The sequence below is a fragment of the Ciconia boyciana genome, chromosome 2 (assembly GCF_034638445.1).
Source record: "Ciconia boyciana chromosome 2, ASM3463844v1, whole genome shotgun sequence".
In the NCBI taxonomy this organism is placed as follows: Eukaryota; Metazoa; Chordata; class Aves; order Ciconiiformes; family Ciconiidae; genus Ciconia; species Ciconia boyciana.
The window spans coordinates 86199641-86216598 of NC_132935.1; positions in this window are offsets into that span (position 1 = coordinate 86199641).

Sequence of the window (16958 nt, forward strand, 5' to 3'; positions counted from 1 at the left end):
CACTCTTATCATTAACCTTTCCAATGCCCTCCTATTACACACAGCATGACACATATTATTATCCCATTAGTTTATCTATAGTCTATAACAAAATTCTGAACAAAAATATTGCTTCCTTCTGCAGAGCTACATGTTATTCCTCATCCGCCTGTTTTTGATTCTATCTTGCACTTCAGAAACATCAGTCTCATGGACCTTTGTGATTATCAGGTTTCCTAAGATTTCCCCTAGATGATAAGCAGAGATAGAAGAATGAAAAGGCAATAATATACAAAACTGCCTTCTTAATTATTCCATCCTGTAGTCCTTATTTCCAGTAGGATCTATCAATGCCAACAGTTTAAAAGCTCAGAAGACACAGAATCAGATCATGATACAAAATGTGACATTCAGTTCTAGCCAGCAGGAAACTGAAGGGGGCAGGAGGAGAATGGAGCAAAAAACCAGCCTCCTTAGCTCAGGTAGCCCAAACAAAAGCCATGTCTCAGCTGCAGCCCCTTCACTCAATGGTGAGGCAACATAAACTTGGGCATCATATCCCACAGAGGGAATAAAAAAATAACATCTTAAACTCTGCTTCACTGCAGCTTGCTGCCAAAAGCCAGTAAAGAGCATGCTGGAAAAGAATTTCTTTAATATGATCTTGCTGTGGAAACATGTTGGAAGAGAACATACTTCCACAAAGCACAGTCACCCTTTATCTCTTTTTAAGACAACATGGTTAGAGACAGTTGGCTAAGTAATACAATTTGGCCTCCAGTGGTTAAACTGAATAGGATTCTCTAGCCACAGAAGACAGATCAATGACACCATACCTTTAAAAAAATTCTTCAGATTAATAATTATATCTTTTCTGGACAGGAAGTATCATTATATGATCATACTCATTTTGGGCCATTAGCTTCTCTTTCCCCTTTTTCTGAATATGGAGAAATGAAAGATGGCTTAATTATAGCACTAGGAAATTACCTCCCTTTTGGAGGGGGAGTGGAGAAGATGGTTTTATAATCATAATACAAAGTTGAGACTATAAGATATTACCTTAAAATATTTATTCTCAGTTACTCTCTCAGTTCCATTTGCATCCGTAATAGGTAGCATGTTTAAAAGACACTCACGTATATGGAATGAGAGTAGAAGAATTTGGAAACCGGAAGGTACAGGACTTGCTTCCGAACTTCACAGAGTTGCATTTTCTTTCACTGTTGCAAGTTGTGATTCCTGATTGATGTGAAAATGTGTAATATTAAGATTGTCTGTTAAAAATGGTGGGTAAGAAATGTAAATGCTACATATTCATTCATGTTAATTTGTCTCTTTACAAGCATAGCCAACTAGCCTGTGTTCAGCTATCTCCAGAACCATCTATACTGATTATTAATCAGATTTTGCAGAAACCCTGTATCTTTTTTTTTCCTTATTCATGAAGGCACTTCTGAGAATAATAATTACACTACTTAGCCTTTATCTAGTGCTTCTCATCTTTCAAGTGCTTCACAAATATTAATTCACTAATTAATCTTCCCAACAACTCAGATTACTCCCATTTTACAGAAGGAGAAGCATTAGCAGAGGGGGCAAGTGACCTGCCTGAGGCCATGGAGGTTTAGAGAAAAGGGAGAGGACTAAGGGGAAAAGATGTTTATAACTAGAAGGAGATGGAGGCAGATGGGACAATTATGGTGATGATTCAGCAAATAATCATAAGATTCCAGTGAAGAATTTAACATACCACCAGAAGGCAGGCAGTGCTAGCTCTACCATGTATTATACAGTCACTCAGTATGCCAAAGGATCCACAAATAAAAAAATGGAACTGCCAAATAAAACATTTTGTACACTTTCACAATTTTTTTTTAAAACAAAACACAGTCTGTTCTTAGATACTGGCAAAATCTTAAAAGTAATCATGAGCACAAAACTAAGGTCAAGAAACTAGAAAATTCTAATGTGTTAGGCATCTTGTTTGATGTAGGGCTACCTATACTCAAAATTGGATCAACTAAATGCAAAGACTGCCCAGTACTAGTGGCATAAATTCAGTTAGGATTTTTATGCCTGGTTCATTTTGCATCAAGGGAGGCTGATAGAAAGTATACGGTCTATAAGACTAGATCTCAGATTTAGTTCAACCTGTATGTAACAAAATAGACTTGCCTCTTAAACATTGCCTTTCTGCTTTCCAAGTAACCTCTGTTTAATTCTCTAAGTATCCCACTAACTTTTTTTTTTTTTAGTTTTACAATAAAACCTTCCTTTTAATCCAGATATTCCAACGGATTGCAGGAAAACAGACACTTCTGTTTTAGGACTACAGGAGAACATGGGTTAATATTATTGTATGGTACTGCTGGCAGGAAGACTTTTTCATTAAGGCTGTAAGAGATATACCATTTCCTGGAATTTAGGATAGTGACTAGGGATGCGAGATACCCAAGCTAAATCCATGCACTAAATGACTGAGTGATCTAAGAGCAAAAACTGTTCTCTATGTCGCAACTGATAGAAACTTGGGAATTGGTTTTGGATTGTGGTAGAATTCTAACAAGTATACTACACATACCTACCCAAATCAAAATGCTCCATATGATTACAAAAATATTCAAAGTACTTTATGCTCCATACAGACTGGGAACAAACTAAAAAAACATTGAGACCTGTACAAAATCTACCAGATGTACAAACAATCCGATCGAGTTAAGATCACTTTTTCCCCTCTTTGAGAACTTTTGCTTTCTGCTCCATTGATATGGTTAATGATTGTTCCAGTTGCACTTTATGCAGACGTTGACATTTTGTATATAATACTGTATTGTGTTGATCAGTGACGATAGAAGCAAAGTGGTGAACAATCTATGTACTCTCATATTCAAAACTCTCACACTACACTGATATCCAAGAGTACAGAAAGCCCCAATAAGAATGAAGAGGAGAGAGGAGCAATGCAAAATCCCCCTGTAAATTTCATCCACTACAGTAAGATATGTGCTGCAAGGTTCAGTGCTAAAAGAGGATCTCCCACTCCTGTACCCTGTGCATTTCTCTCTCAAGTTACCCCCTTGTCTGGAGATGCCCTTAGAATGAAATATATTTACCTACAGAATAGATACACTTATTCTGTATCTTGGGAAATTATCTGCTTCCAAAGCTCCAAGAACCTGAGCGAAAACTATTATTCAAAAAAAGAATAATCAAAATCTATCTTTCTTTGCGCTGTCAGATTTTGAAAGTAAAGATCATAGTTTTCTCTCTGAGTTCTACATCCTCTTAAAAGTAATTCTGCCCATAAAATTTATTTAAGACACATATTGAGGAAAAGTTTTCCTGTAAATGACAAGGTGAAATAAAGCCTTTATTGGCACTATTTTGATGTTACTAACACAACTTTATCATGACTTCAGCATTTGTAAACTTTACAGCCACTATACATGCTTACCAATCCAATCGCTGACAACAGCAAGCAACTTACCACTTATGATCTCAAATTTTGTAGTGGTGAGAAATAAATTGACTGGGAAGAGCTTCTGCAGCATGCTGTAATCTGGATGACACTATTAACTTGGGATTTCATGTAGTGATTACATTTTTATTTAGCTTCTGTGATATAACAGTTTTTATATTATTACAAAAAAGTAATGATCACAAAACTTTCGTAACAGATCACATACATAGGTACAGGACTGATGAGAAGGATGCTCAATAATGACATGAGAGTATCATGCCACAAACAAATACTGCATTTTGTCTGTGAAGTTTAGTTAGGTTTGCTTTGCTTAGGCCAGCCTGTTGGAAGTCTGGGTAAGGCCACAGACCACTCTCACTGAAATTTGGAGCACTGTGCAGAAAGGGCTTCAGAAGACAGAAAAAGTGGCAAAGAAAACAAAGAGCCTGGGTCAGCTGTGATGTGGCTCAGCATGGAGGCGAAAAACCTTGTTTATACAACAGACATAAAAATTGCAAGGATACGGACCAGAAGCCCTGAGTTTCTTCCCAGGTGACCGTTACAGCTGCCAGGTTACGCATAAGCTGCTGCAGCTTAATCTTGTGTTCCCTTTCTTCAACATATTTCAACTCTAAAAGGAAGATTATTATAATAGGATTTATTTACATGCCTCCAGAATTGTACTTGGTGGCTGCTGAGCAAGGACGGAGCTCAGAAGTGCTGGTTATAAAAACTTAATTACTGTTTTAGGAACGAAGTTCTTTTAAACAATGACTATTATTTATTTATTTTACCTAAATATGTGTCAAAAACTAGGCAGTGCTATGCAGTTCAATGCTGTAAGTTAAATGAGTAGTTATCAAGGTAAGGCATATACTGGTTCTTAGATGTTGGGACCTACAAGTAAACTAGCTTTACATATCAGCTCATCTTTAATTAAAATTTGTTAATACAATCTGAATGTTGCTGATGCTAATATTTTGAAGTACTTAAGGTTATTCTAGGCTAAGCAGGAAAGTGTCAGTTTTATTTTTCTACCACTCTTTATGTTTGCATAGGCTTTAGCTTTGTATTCTTCAACAAGGAAATGGTATGTAATTATTTTGGATGTCTCCTTTTATTGCTTAATTAAAACTATAGAAAATAGCATAAAGTAAACTCTCTCTATCACACTGACATTTGCACAGCAGCACATTTGCAATCAACTGAAAGCATTTGTCCTATGTCATTAATGATATAAAAGATACAAATAATTTATTTATGATTATATTAATAATAAAATATTAATTTGTTGAAGAAAACTCTGTATTAATAATAAATAATCCTGATCTCCATCAACATGATACCAGGATGAAATTGCTTTAATTTGGTTTAGAAAATAATTAAATACAGACTTAGACTCATAGAAAAGAACTTTACTGCCTTGTAAACAGTAGTAAAATACATGTCTCGGAACAACCTCTAAGCAAGCACCTGCATAAGAAGTGTGTTGTAACAATGGATTAATTTACTGTGCTGTATCATTGAGCATTAATTCTGAAAGTGCTACTTTTTCAGAGAAAAAATTCTGTATTAATAAAAAACATGCAAAGTCTAGAATTCAAAAACAACACCTGAAAACAAAATAGAAGAAAGCGTCTGCACTTCGTGTCATTTATTTTCTAATTTGGGAAAATATATGTGTGAGATTAATGATAAATCCACACTTCTTCAAAACCCTGAATCTTCAAAACAGGGAAAGAAAGAATAATGAAATAATGGCTAGGATGGGCCAGAAAAAAATCCTGTATCTGAGTATAACTATGGAACTAACACAACAGAGATTCATAGTCAATGTCGGCCACAGCTGACAATCTCTAAAAGGAAGTATATGCTGTTGTTATTCGAACAGGTTTTTACAGTGTTTCAGTCAGTCTCCCAATAAGTAAAATACTTATGAAAATGGCCTTGCTAAGTAGTTGTGCTGCTTTTCAAGTGTTTGGGGCTTTCCCATTGTTTATGTCTACCTTCACCTCAACTTCTCATCTTTTATATCTAAACTTGTTCAGATGGTAAATTATCTCCCTTTTTGTGTGCGTCTTTTTCCAAACTGTTTTTTGAAGTATACAGGAAAGCTACGTCAACAGTGATGACATCTGTACCCTTTAATTTATAGCACAATGCTGTCTGTTTCTATGCCTCATTATCAATACTAACGGGCATATTTCTAGTCACTTCACTTCCACTTGGTATTATATACATTAGCAATCTTTTCATGCAGGTCCCACACCACAAAGCTCAAGAGTATCACGTTTTGTAAAACATCAGACACAAATATTCATGTTCCAGAACTTATGAGTTATTTTATCCTCAACAGCAAGCAGACTGGGAATGGTTGCAACTCACACAGACATATCTGAGTTAGTCCTAATTAGCTCAAATACTGGTAACAGCATAGGAGAGCACAAAGACCTAACTGCAAGCTAGCTGCCCAAATACATTCTTTACAATATCACACCCAGCAAACAGTAAGTTTGAGACCAAAGGAGCAATGCAGGACATATCCCTCGCATCCCATTAAAAAATCCACCCCATGCTTCGACTTATTTCACTACTGTCTAAAAGAAAGTTGTTCCAGTGACTTAAGTGAGATTATTTACATGAAATTTGTAGGCCAACAGATTGTGGGCCAGACCTTGCACACATTTCTTCAAGAGACTATCCTTATTTGTGCAGATAAGAGCCAAAAAATTTAAATGAACTCATTAAATTGCATTTTAACATTTCCAAGACTCACTTCTAATTTCATAATCATGTTCATAACCATACTTTACTCGAATTATTCATGAATCGTAACTCTTGAACGAGCAGAAAAGGCATTGGTAATACATACATAAATGTAATTAAAATGAGAAACTTCTTAATAACTCATTGCTAAAATATGATATACATATGTACACATAGATGGAATTATTCATGAGAAGAAAAGGTGGTATACAACATCTTAAGCAAAACCAAAGTATTCAGAAGTTTTCAGAAGGTCTGCTTTGGTGGAAATGTATTAATTTTCACAACAGAGAGTCCCATTGTAAAGAATGCTGCAACATTCCTGTATGCCTTGCAATGTCATTAAAACTGCACAAGGCTCTCATGAGTGATTTATTTCATTGAGTTTGCACCATCATAATTAATAATCTAATTTAAGCTAGTCATTTAGGCTACTGATAGTCCATTATTAGAGAAGAATGTCAGTAAGTTTTCTTCCACCTGAACACAGACATCTTTCTCAAAATGAGATTTATCATTCTTGGCTGGCATCTAGCTCTTCCCCCTTTGATTATGAAAAGATCAGAGACAATTTTCTAAGATCAGATGCCAAAATTTTAGACAGTATTAGGTGAGCAGAATCCCACCATTACTTTCCACAAGCTTCCTTTAGTAGAATTGTACAGAAAAAATACTTATTTTTTTAAAAGATACATTCTGGTCAAGTGCTTCATCTTTCCCTATCAAGCTCTTAACAGCTACATTCCCTAGCTTATCGAACAGATGCTCCCACAGAGTCTTATAAGCTAATATTATGCTATGTCGCTTTACTACAATAATGATCAGGTAACACATCTACAGTGCAAACTAACTTCAGCTAACCAAAACAACACCTGCTAAATAAATATTAAAAAATGCAAAGCATAAGTAGCATTCTTTAAGATTCCAAATGCACATTGCAAACTATCAACATACTCAGAGCACACCATTTAGTTAGACAGATATAAATGTTTTATAGAGTGGAACTTCAGCATTAAATTTCTTAACTTAGTTAATGCTATCTAAGTATATGATCAAACTTTTAAGTAAATGGTCCTCTTCTACAATTTACTGTTTAAAGAATTTCTTTCTTTTTATCAAAGCAGTCTTACCTAGATTTTGATCATTTCGTAAATATTTTTCCTCTATGATCCAGGCTGGGGGAAGGAGTAGAAGAAGATGAGGAATAAAATTGCATAAATTTACTTTCATATCTGAGATATGTTATCTTACTAGTCATTAAGTCTTTTCTCATAGATATGCTTTTTGTTACAGAGTACATTTTCAATGTAAGAAATTAGCCATTCAGTCCCTACTATTTCTGCCTTTAAATAGCCATGAATTCCTGCTATATGTGAGGAAAACCGAAAGGTAGGACTGATATCAGTGGGAAGAGAACAGACAGAGCCTGGGTGAGTTGCTGCGTTCCTTAACAAAGTCTTATACTGCAATACCATCACAGGATAAATCTGTTCATTCCATAAATGAAATAAGAGCTGTGAAAGATAGCTATTGTAATTTCACAGCTAAAAGTTCACGTCAGTCAGATGTAGATGTATGGTAGCTGTTCCTGTAAACAATATGGGTATTCCATGTTCATTTTTTAAATCACACTGTAAATGCCTTATCCTCAATTCGGTATACAGTGCAACTCCCATCGTTTATCATTTAACACAGCTGTTATGCAACAAGCAATTTCCTTCCAAGATCATGGTATTCGCATATTCCACTTTCAAGGAAATAGTAGGTAAATGTTGTTAGATCACATTCTCTTTACAGACAAAACAAAGCAAGCAGACCTTTCCACTGAACACAATGTCTTTTCCTGCTGAAAAAATTGAGATCTGTTGTCTATCACAATAACAGCCATGACGTAGTGAAGCACAGAGGCCTCCTGCAAAGCAAATATTTCCATTAACTACACCTTTGCACTTGGGATGAGGAAATTTTCCAAATAACAGTGATGCACCAATTAAAAATTGAAAGGTATCTTCACTACAATACACGCAGACACACATGTCCACATTGATACCTTGTACACTTTCCATAACTAATACACTCTCCACAGCTAGCTTTGACTTTATGCATACTTCCCTATCCATGTACAAGGAGATTTCTTCCCAAAGGTATTATGGAAGAATCTGTGAACAGAACACTTCCCTTAGAGAACAGTGCAGAAAGCCATGTACTGTGATATGAACCTTCGATATTGCCCTTTGCATGTAAAGGTGTAATTCTGTCAAAAACTAAAATGATAAGTAGTTAAAATTTAATGATTTTTTTCTTCAGACAAAACTGAAAAAATGCCCTGAAAATTCTGAAATAATTTTTTTTTTTTTCCTGTTAGATCACAAACTGATGCAAAGATGAGACATTTTCAGGTTGAAACAGAACCTAATTTTGAAATCTTGAAATCTTGAAATCAAACTGAATTTGTCTTGCATGCCAATGTACTGTCAATTAAAATAAATAAAGAAATAATTCCCCACAATTTGATTGTCAAATAAATATTGAGTATCTACCTAAATGAAAATTATTTGATACACAGAGATTCTGAGCATCTATAAATTGATCTAAAACACAGAATGGTAATTTGAATTGAAGCCACTTTTAGGTGTAGACTATGGACCTTAACTTTATATAGTCAGAAGGAAAAAAACTGGTGTATAACTTCATTATTTTCTGTTGCTAATATAGGATATATAAATAGGGGAAAGAAATATCACAGTTTTGATTTTTTTTTTTTTAAAAGGCAAGTAACTCTTCTTGAATATTTTAACGAATACTCGGCAAAGAAGCAATGCAGAGCCTCTGTGTGAAATAACTGAGGCACATGGCATATTTCTTCATTACTCAAGAGTTGAGAAAGATGGGAAAGGCAAGGTCACAAAGACAGGGGAAGAGCTGTTTAAACAATATCTTGTCAATATCTTATTTTCTGAGAAAATTATCCATGCCAGCTATGTGAAAAAGCAGCTACAGAAAATAAGTGGCATGCCTGGCTTGTCATTATGTCAGCTGTTACCTTTTCTGAAACGAACATAATTTTATTTTTATACCATTTCATAAAGTAAATATTGTCATCTCAGGGAATTCAGGTTACATGCAAATTTTTAATAAATAGATTAATAAGAGTTTTTCTGTCAGAAAACATATGCCTAAATTAAAATGCTTTGACTTTTGATTTTCTTGTAATTTGTTCTGACCAGGTAAAAGTGTACCTGAATCTCCAATATTCCCATCTTAATATTCTTAAATTTTTTATATTTGATGTTTCGTTCCATATTGTATTTTAATTGCAATTATAAACAGTTTAAAAAACTAAAAGCAAAATAAAGTGGGTTTAGGGTTTGGGGGTTTTTTAGAGTTTCTTTTAAAAACAATTTCAAAGTTTGGCTGATTAATTCATTCCTAAGTAGGCATTAATTCATTCCTAAGTAGGCGTCATACAAATTCAAAACAGTTTTCAGCTTGATTTCAGTTAAGATTTTTCCCTTTGTATCTGTATTGTCTTGAAATAACAGAAGCAATTTCAGCTTCAAAGACACCCATGGCTAAGTTCCCATTCAGTTAAATAAGATCAGACTTTAACCTTCTGATGCTTATGCTATTTTATCTTTTTATGCCCTTCACTGTAAGCACTAGGCACTGGGCAAATGAAGTCAGCAGAATTAAACAGAGATGGAATTGGCATTAACATGGTTTGTTATTGTTTACCCCAACAATACAGTATGGTTATGTGGAAATAAAAAGGTTATAATGAGAGCAGAGCATGGAACAACATGAATTCATTCTCATAACAGTGATTGCAATGTTAATGGGACATTGTGCAAACATGACCCACCCCATTACAATTTAAGGAATTTAATAGTACATCCATTTCCAGTTGCAATTTACTTCTTACTGTAGTAAATAAATTCACATATTATATGTAAATTAAAAACAAAGAGAAAACACCTCATCCTGATCACTATCTCTAATCTCCCCATCTGTCACTGTGCCATGTGTGAAGCAACAGATATATAATAACACCTCTGTATGTAACCTCAGCTCAATACCAATAATTCTATTTCCAATTCCTGATGTTCCATTTCCAGGCACATGAAGGACAAGAAGGTGATCAGGAATAGTTAGCAGGGATTCAAAAAGGGGAAGTCATGCTTGATCAACTTGATAAATGTCTGTGATGAAATGACTGTCTTGACAGATGAGAGGAGAGCAGTGGATATTGTCCACCTTGACTTCAGTAAAGTTCCCATAAGATCCTCATAGAGAAGCTGTTGAATTAAGGGCTGGATGGGCAGACAGTGAGGTGGATCAAAAACTTGCAGAACAGACAGGCCCAGAGGGTGGTGATCAGTGGCACGAAGTCTAGTTGGAGGCCAGTAACTAGCGGTGTACCCCAGGGGTCAATACTGGGTCCAATCCTGATCAACACCTTCATTCATGATCTGGATGATCGGGCAGAGTGTAGTCTCAGCAAGTTTGCTGATGACACAAAACTGGGAGGGAGTGGCTGATACACCAGAGGGTTGTGCTGCCATCCAGAGGGACCTCATCAGGCTGGAGAAATGGGCAGGCAGGAACCTTGCAAAGTTCAACAAAGGGAAGTGCAAGTTCTGCACCTGGGGAGGAACAACCCCATGCACCAGTATACGCTGGTGACCAACCAGCTCTGCAGAAAGGACAGCTGGGGAAAGCAGCTTTGCAGAAAAGGACCTGGAGGTCCTGGTGGACACCAAGTGAAACATGAGCCAGCAATGTGTCCTTTGCAACCAAGCCAAATAATAGTATCCTGGGATGCATTAGACAAAGTATGGCTGACGGGTAGAGGGAGGTGATCCTTCCGCTCTGCTCAGCACTGGTAAGGCCACACCTGGAGTGCTAGTCCAGTTCTGGGCCCCCTGGCACAGAAGAAATATGGAGCTATTGGGGAGAGTTCACTGAAGGGCCACAAAGCTGAGTAAGGGACTGGAGCATCTTTCATATGAGAAGAGGTTAAGAGAACTGGGACTGAAGGCTCAGGGGGATCTTATCAATGTGTATAAATACGTGAAGAGAAGGTGTAAATAAGATGGAGCCAGGCTCTTTTCAGTGGTGCCAAGTGACAGGACCAGAGGCAATGGGCACAAACAGAAACACAGGAGGTTCCCTCTGAACATAAGAAAAACTTTTTCACTGTGAGAGTGACAGCACAGGCACAGGTTGCGCAGAGAGGTTGTGGAGTCCCCGTACCTGGAGATACTCAAAAGCCATCCGGACATAGTCCGGGACAACTGGCTCTAGGTGGCCCTGTTGGAGCAGGGGATCGGACCGGATGACTTCCAGAGGTTCCTTCCAACCTCAACCATTCTACACTTCTATGAATTTTATGTATTGATGACAATCTCTCCATAGGTGTGACCTAAGAAAACTGAGGATCAGAATGCCAAAATGCTTCCATTTTGCTGATGCACACCTGTCCTGGTTTCAGCTGAGATTTAGTTAATTTTCAGCACTGCTTGCCGTGCTGCTGTACTGCTGATCATCTTACTGTGCTGTGCCTGGGAACATTTTGATAACAGCAATAGCCTTGCGCCTGGGCTGGCAGATGGCCAGGACATCACTGCTGTTTCTGTGCTGCTGTACTGGACAGGCTGGAACTCCGGTGTGAACTCAAGTCAAAGGGACTGTGACCTGTGGATGAATCCATGTGGGAGCAGGACACCCCAGAGAGTCTGTGCCCATGGATTAGCCCATGCCAGAGCAGGTATATCTTGAAACGTCTGTGGCCATGGTTATGTCTGTGCCACAGCAGGTATACCTCTGAAGGGATTGTGGCCCAAGGATAAGTCCACGCTGGATAAGGTGCACCTCGAAGCATCTGTGGCTGTGGATGAAGTCCATGCTGCAGCAGGTACACCTCGAAGCATCAGTGGCTGTGCATGAGGCCATGTTGGAGCAAGTTTACTTCTGAAGGTACTACATTCTGTGGATAAGTCCAAGCTGGAGCAGGGGCAAGGGGAGGACTTCATTGCAATGTTAAACCTGATGGTCTGGTTCAAAGGGACCAGGGGTGGAGATTGTAATGGAAGTACCTTTAAATTGTTGTAACCCACGATTTGAGTTGCATGTTGTGGGAATTACTATAGCAGGAACCCCTTGTTGCTAGCCAGGCTAGGAGCAAGGGGAGGAGTTCATTGCAATGTTAAACCCTATAACCTGGCCCAAAAGGACCAGGGGTGGACATTGTAATGGATCTACCTTTAAATTGTTGTAACCCATGATTTGAGTTGCATGTTATAGGAATTACTACAGCTGGAACCACCTGAACAAATGGAGGAGAAGCCTTACAAGAAGCAGTGCAAGTGCAGCAGCGTCCTGACCTGAGCTGGCTTTGGTGCCCAATAACTCCAAGAAACACACCACCTCTCCTGTCCTGAGTAACAACCATAAGAGATGAAGCCCAAAGTCATGGACTAAATGAACTCAGTGGACATTTTGTGGACATTTATGGACATTTTACAAATATTTTGTAGGGGTGGTCCATAGATTAAGGGAATGATATGTGTGTATTATATCAAAGGATGGGAAGGGTGATGGTGGGTAATGAGAATGTATTGGATAATGTGAGACCTGAGCATGACGTAAATGGTATAGAATAAGGGGTGGATACTGTCCTGGTTTCAGCTGAGATTGAGTTAATTTTCTTTATAGTGGCTGGTATGGGGCTATGTTTTGGATTTGTGCTGAAAACAGTGTTGGTAATACAGAGATGTTTTAGTTGTTGCTGCACCAGTCAAGGACTTTTCAGCTTCCCATGCTCTGCCAGGTGCAGAAGAAGCTGGGAGGGGACACAGCCAGGACAGTTGATCCAAACTGACCAAAGGGCTATTCCATACCACATGATGTCATGCTCAGTATATAAAGCTGGGGAAGAAGAAGGAAGGGGGGGACATTTGGAGTGATGGCGTTTGTCTTCCCAAGTAACCGTTACGCGTGATGGAGCCCTGCTTTCCTGGAGATGGCTGAACACCTGCCTGCCCATGGGAAGTAGTGAATGAATTCCTTGCTTTGCTTCACTTGCATGCGCAGCTTTTGCTTTCCCTATTAAACTGTCTTTATCTCAACCCTCGAGTTTTCTTACTTTTGCTCTTCTGATTCTCTCCCCCATCCCACTGGGGCGGAGTGAGCGAGCGGCTGTGTGGTGCTTAGTTCCCGGCTGGGGCTAAACCACAACAACACCAAAGAAATTACATTCAGTTTGCTTCATTTAATGTTGATTTTAGCAGAATGAAGGACATCAGGTTTTGGTCCTATAAAGGCTGAGATTTAACAAGAGCATTTCATACCAATATCGTCAGTTCCAACAAAGGGACACAGCAATTACCAAAAATAATACTGCAATGACACTTGCCAAAAAGCACTCAGAAAATGTACATTTATAAATACTGTCATACATAATAATACATAACCAAAGAATATGGTGTTTATATATCCATAAAGCAGAGCTATCTTAAAGCAAGGATTTCTTACAGGGTTAAAATACAGGAGGGTTAAAATACTAGGAGCCGGATGAAGAAGATTAATCTAAATTCTAATATCTTCCCACTTGTGGCCCAGGAACAATACCTGAATTACATCATTCAGTTTTGTGACTTTCCGCAGCAGCAAGAGATGACAACATGACATTTTTTAATAACACTGCAAAAGTGGCAAGCATAAAGCATTCAAATACAGGAATGGTTTAGGTCTTAAGGCAGCAGCATAACTAAAAACAAGGACAAGATGCTGTTTGAGCACACATTCAATGTACTCCAAAACCATTATTTCTTAAAGCAAATAGGATGTCTGTGCCAGCCTCCTGCGGTTTTACTGTGTCCTTTTGTTATTTGATGTTTCAAAAAATTGTTGTGCAGTGATCAAAACCCAAAAAAACGCATGTGTATCCTACAAACTCTATCCATATATAATACGGAGATATTTGACTTGATACAGTGTTTATTTGCTACAATACTCAATAATCTGTCAAATAATCAGCATTAAGCCTGTCTTTTGCTTTTTGGACTTTCTTAAGAGAAATCCAGAGGGTGGCCAAAGAGGGGAGCTGGCCAAACTGAACTCTGTAGTTCTGCAGTTACATCACTATCAGCATCCCAGCCAGCAAGTTCAGAGCTAGCTTTGATTTGTGAAGAGATGCATTCACATGTCTGAGCTGAAAAGGTACTATGGCTCAGCTTTCCATGTGGACATGCCTCATTTTCTATATCCCACTTAGGTGGCCTCAGGAGCAAGTAGTAGCTTTTCTTTACTAGGCATCATTTTAATTGTCTTACACTTCACCTTCGGTGGATTCAACTGACTTGATGCTACTCCTAGTATCAACATTGCAGTTGGTTTCAATCTGACATCTTTAAGCTACTTCTAGATGAGGGGACAGATAAGCACTCTATCACGCTAAACCTGAAGTTGGGATCCACTGATGATCCAGACAGGGGAGTGTCCTGACACTGTTTTCCAACCTGTGTGTTAAGTGGAATCCTATAATTTAAAAATATAGTAAGCACTTGAAATTAACTTCTAACCTTTCAGCAGCCTCAGAAGATATGTTTATGCTATTAAATTAACCAGTGTCTGTGAATGTTCCTGGGCACTGGGCTCAATCATTCATACCACAAAATTATTGGAATAGTTTCTGGTACACTTGCGGCCTCAGTGTTTTCTTGCAAGCTATTCCCATGCAAGGCTTAGGAGGTAGCAAAGAACAACATGGAGTTTGCATGAAAATATCTTGTTTTGAAAGCTAAGGGAGTTTACTTACATTGCTGTTCTGTGTTCTCTGCTTTTTAGCCTCAGTGCCAGAGAATTATAGAATAGTTTGGGTTGGAAGGGACTTCTTAAAGGTCATCTAGTCCAACCCCCCCCCTGCAACGAGCAGGGACATCTTCAACTAGATCAGGTTGCTCAGAGCCCCATCCAATTTGACCTTGAATGTTTCCAGGGGTGGGGCATCTACAACCTCTCTGGGCAGCCTGTTACAGTGTTCCACCACCCTCATCGTAATGATCCTGGTGTGTTTCATTTGTTGATACAGACATAGCCAAAGTGACCAAGATCTGTAAGGAAGACTTCTCCTAATGATGTCCCATCAGGATTTCAAGTTAGACAAGAGGAAGCTATCATGAAGAATGCATTATCCATGTTATATAAACTTAGATGAAAATGTAAAAAACTTTGCCTTTCAGGGTTGTCAGTCAGGCACATATCTAAAGCCCTAGTATTACTCATGAAGACAGAGAGACACTATCAAAAGAAATTCTCAGCAATCCTGAACATATAAGCAATCATCACTAGACACAGATGCAAGACATCATGATTGAAAAACTAATCCTTGTAGTAAATAGCAAATTTGCATACTGTTTAATATAAGAAATCCACCAGACAATGGAAGACTGACATTTAAAACACAAAGGAGAAACAAGTAGTTTGTAACATTCACACCATATGTCTTGCATGTATTCTCAGGCTGCTGAAGAGCACTTATACTGTTCAGGCACTTTATGCATTAATGATGACCAGTTTTGAATGGACTTTCTGGAACTAGATGTCCTCAAAATATGATGGCTCAGGGTTGCTAAATCCTGCATTTGTCTTCCATATAGACAAGTGCATAGGGTATCATTTAGTCTCAAGTTCAGTTCCCAGAACAGCTCATTTCCACAGTGGAATGAGGTGAGGGGTTTTTTTGTTTTCTTTTCCTCCTGATTTTCCAAAAATCTATTTTATAGATGGCAAGCCCTGTGTCTGTTAGTCATTTAGGGGAAAATGAATAAAAAGATCAATTCTCTCTCTGGGTTTTTTGTTGTTGTTGTTTGTTTTGACATCTTCAAAGAATGTTACTTACTTGCTAACTGCTATTATTACTGATTTCTATCCCATTAGTCAAGAGAGATGCCATGTCTCATAATGAAACAGAGAAAAACACAAAACCCTGCAACTGTTTAGCGTATCAGTGTGGCAGACAGTATTATGGAAAATGATAAAACATTTTTAGATGAGCGAGAGCCAGATCCAACTCTCCTTAACATAGATCAGAAAGCTGCCATTGATAGCAATTGATTTTGAATCTGATCCAAAACAAGTTAAGGATACAAGGGAGTGTCACACACACAGCCAAGCTGTATTCACTGCTTGCTAACTACTCTAAGATGGGAAATAACCAGGTGCATATACTGAAACAGTAACCATCACAGAACTTTTGATTAACTTCTGGGTTTGCACTAAAAGATTTCCAGTGCTATTTGCACATCTTAATTATTTGGGACCATCACTTTCTGTAAAAAAGACAGTACTTATAGTTTGTTGATTACAGCCATGTCCTTGACATCAGTAAGTACTTGACTAAGTACTAGATTAATGCTGGAAAATTGCTGGTAAAACTGATATTTTCCATAATCTATGTTGAAAACATTTCAATGACAAACAATTAGAGGGACTCATATTTCATGATGAAAACGTTTTTTATATACACTTTCACCTCACTCTAGAAATTGCTTGGGCCTTCATGGTGGGATAAATGTTTATTCCTTTCACAAAAGCCTTTTTACCTGCTAGAGTAATAGACATCCTAGAATTAGAGTTATGCAAACACCGTTATTTCTGTTGCATAGGAAATATGACATTTCAACATTTATCTTTTCTACTAAGACAGAGAAAGAAATTGAAAGTTCCATTTTGTGAAACATTAAAAAAA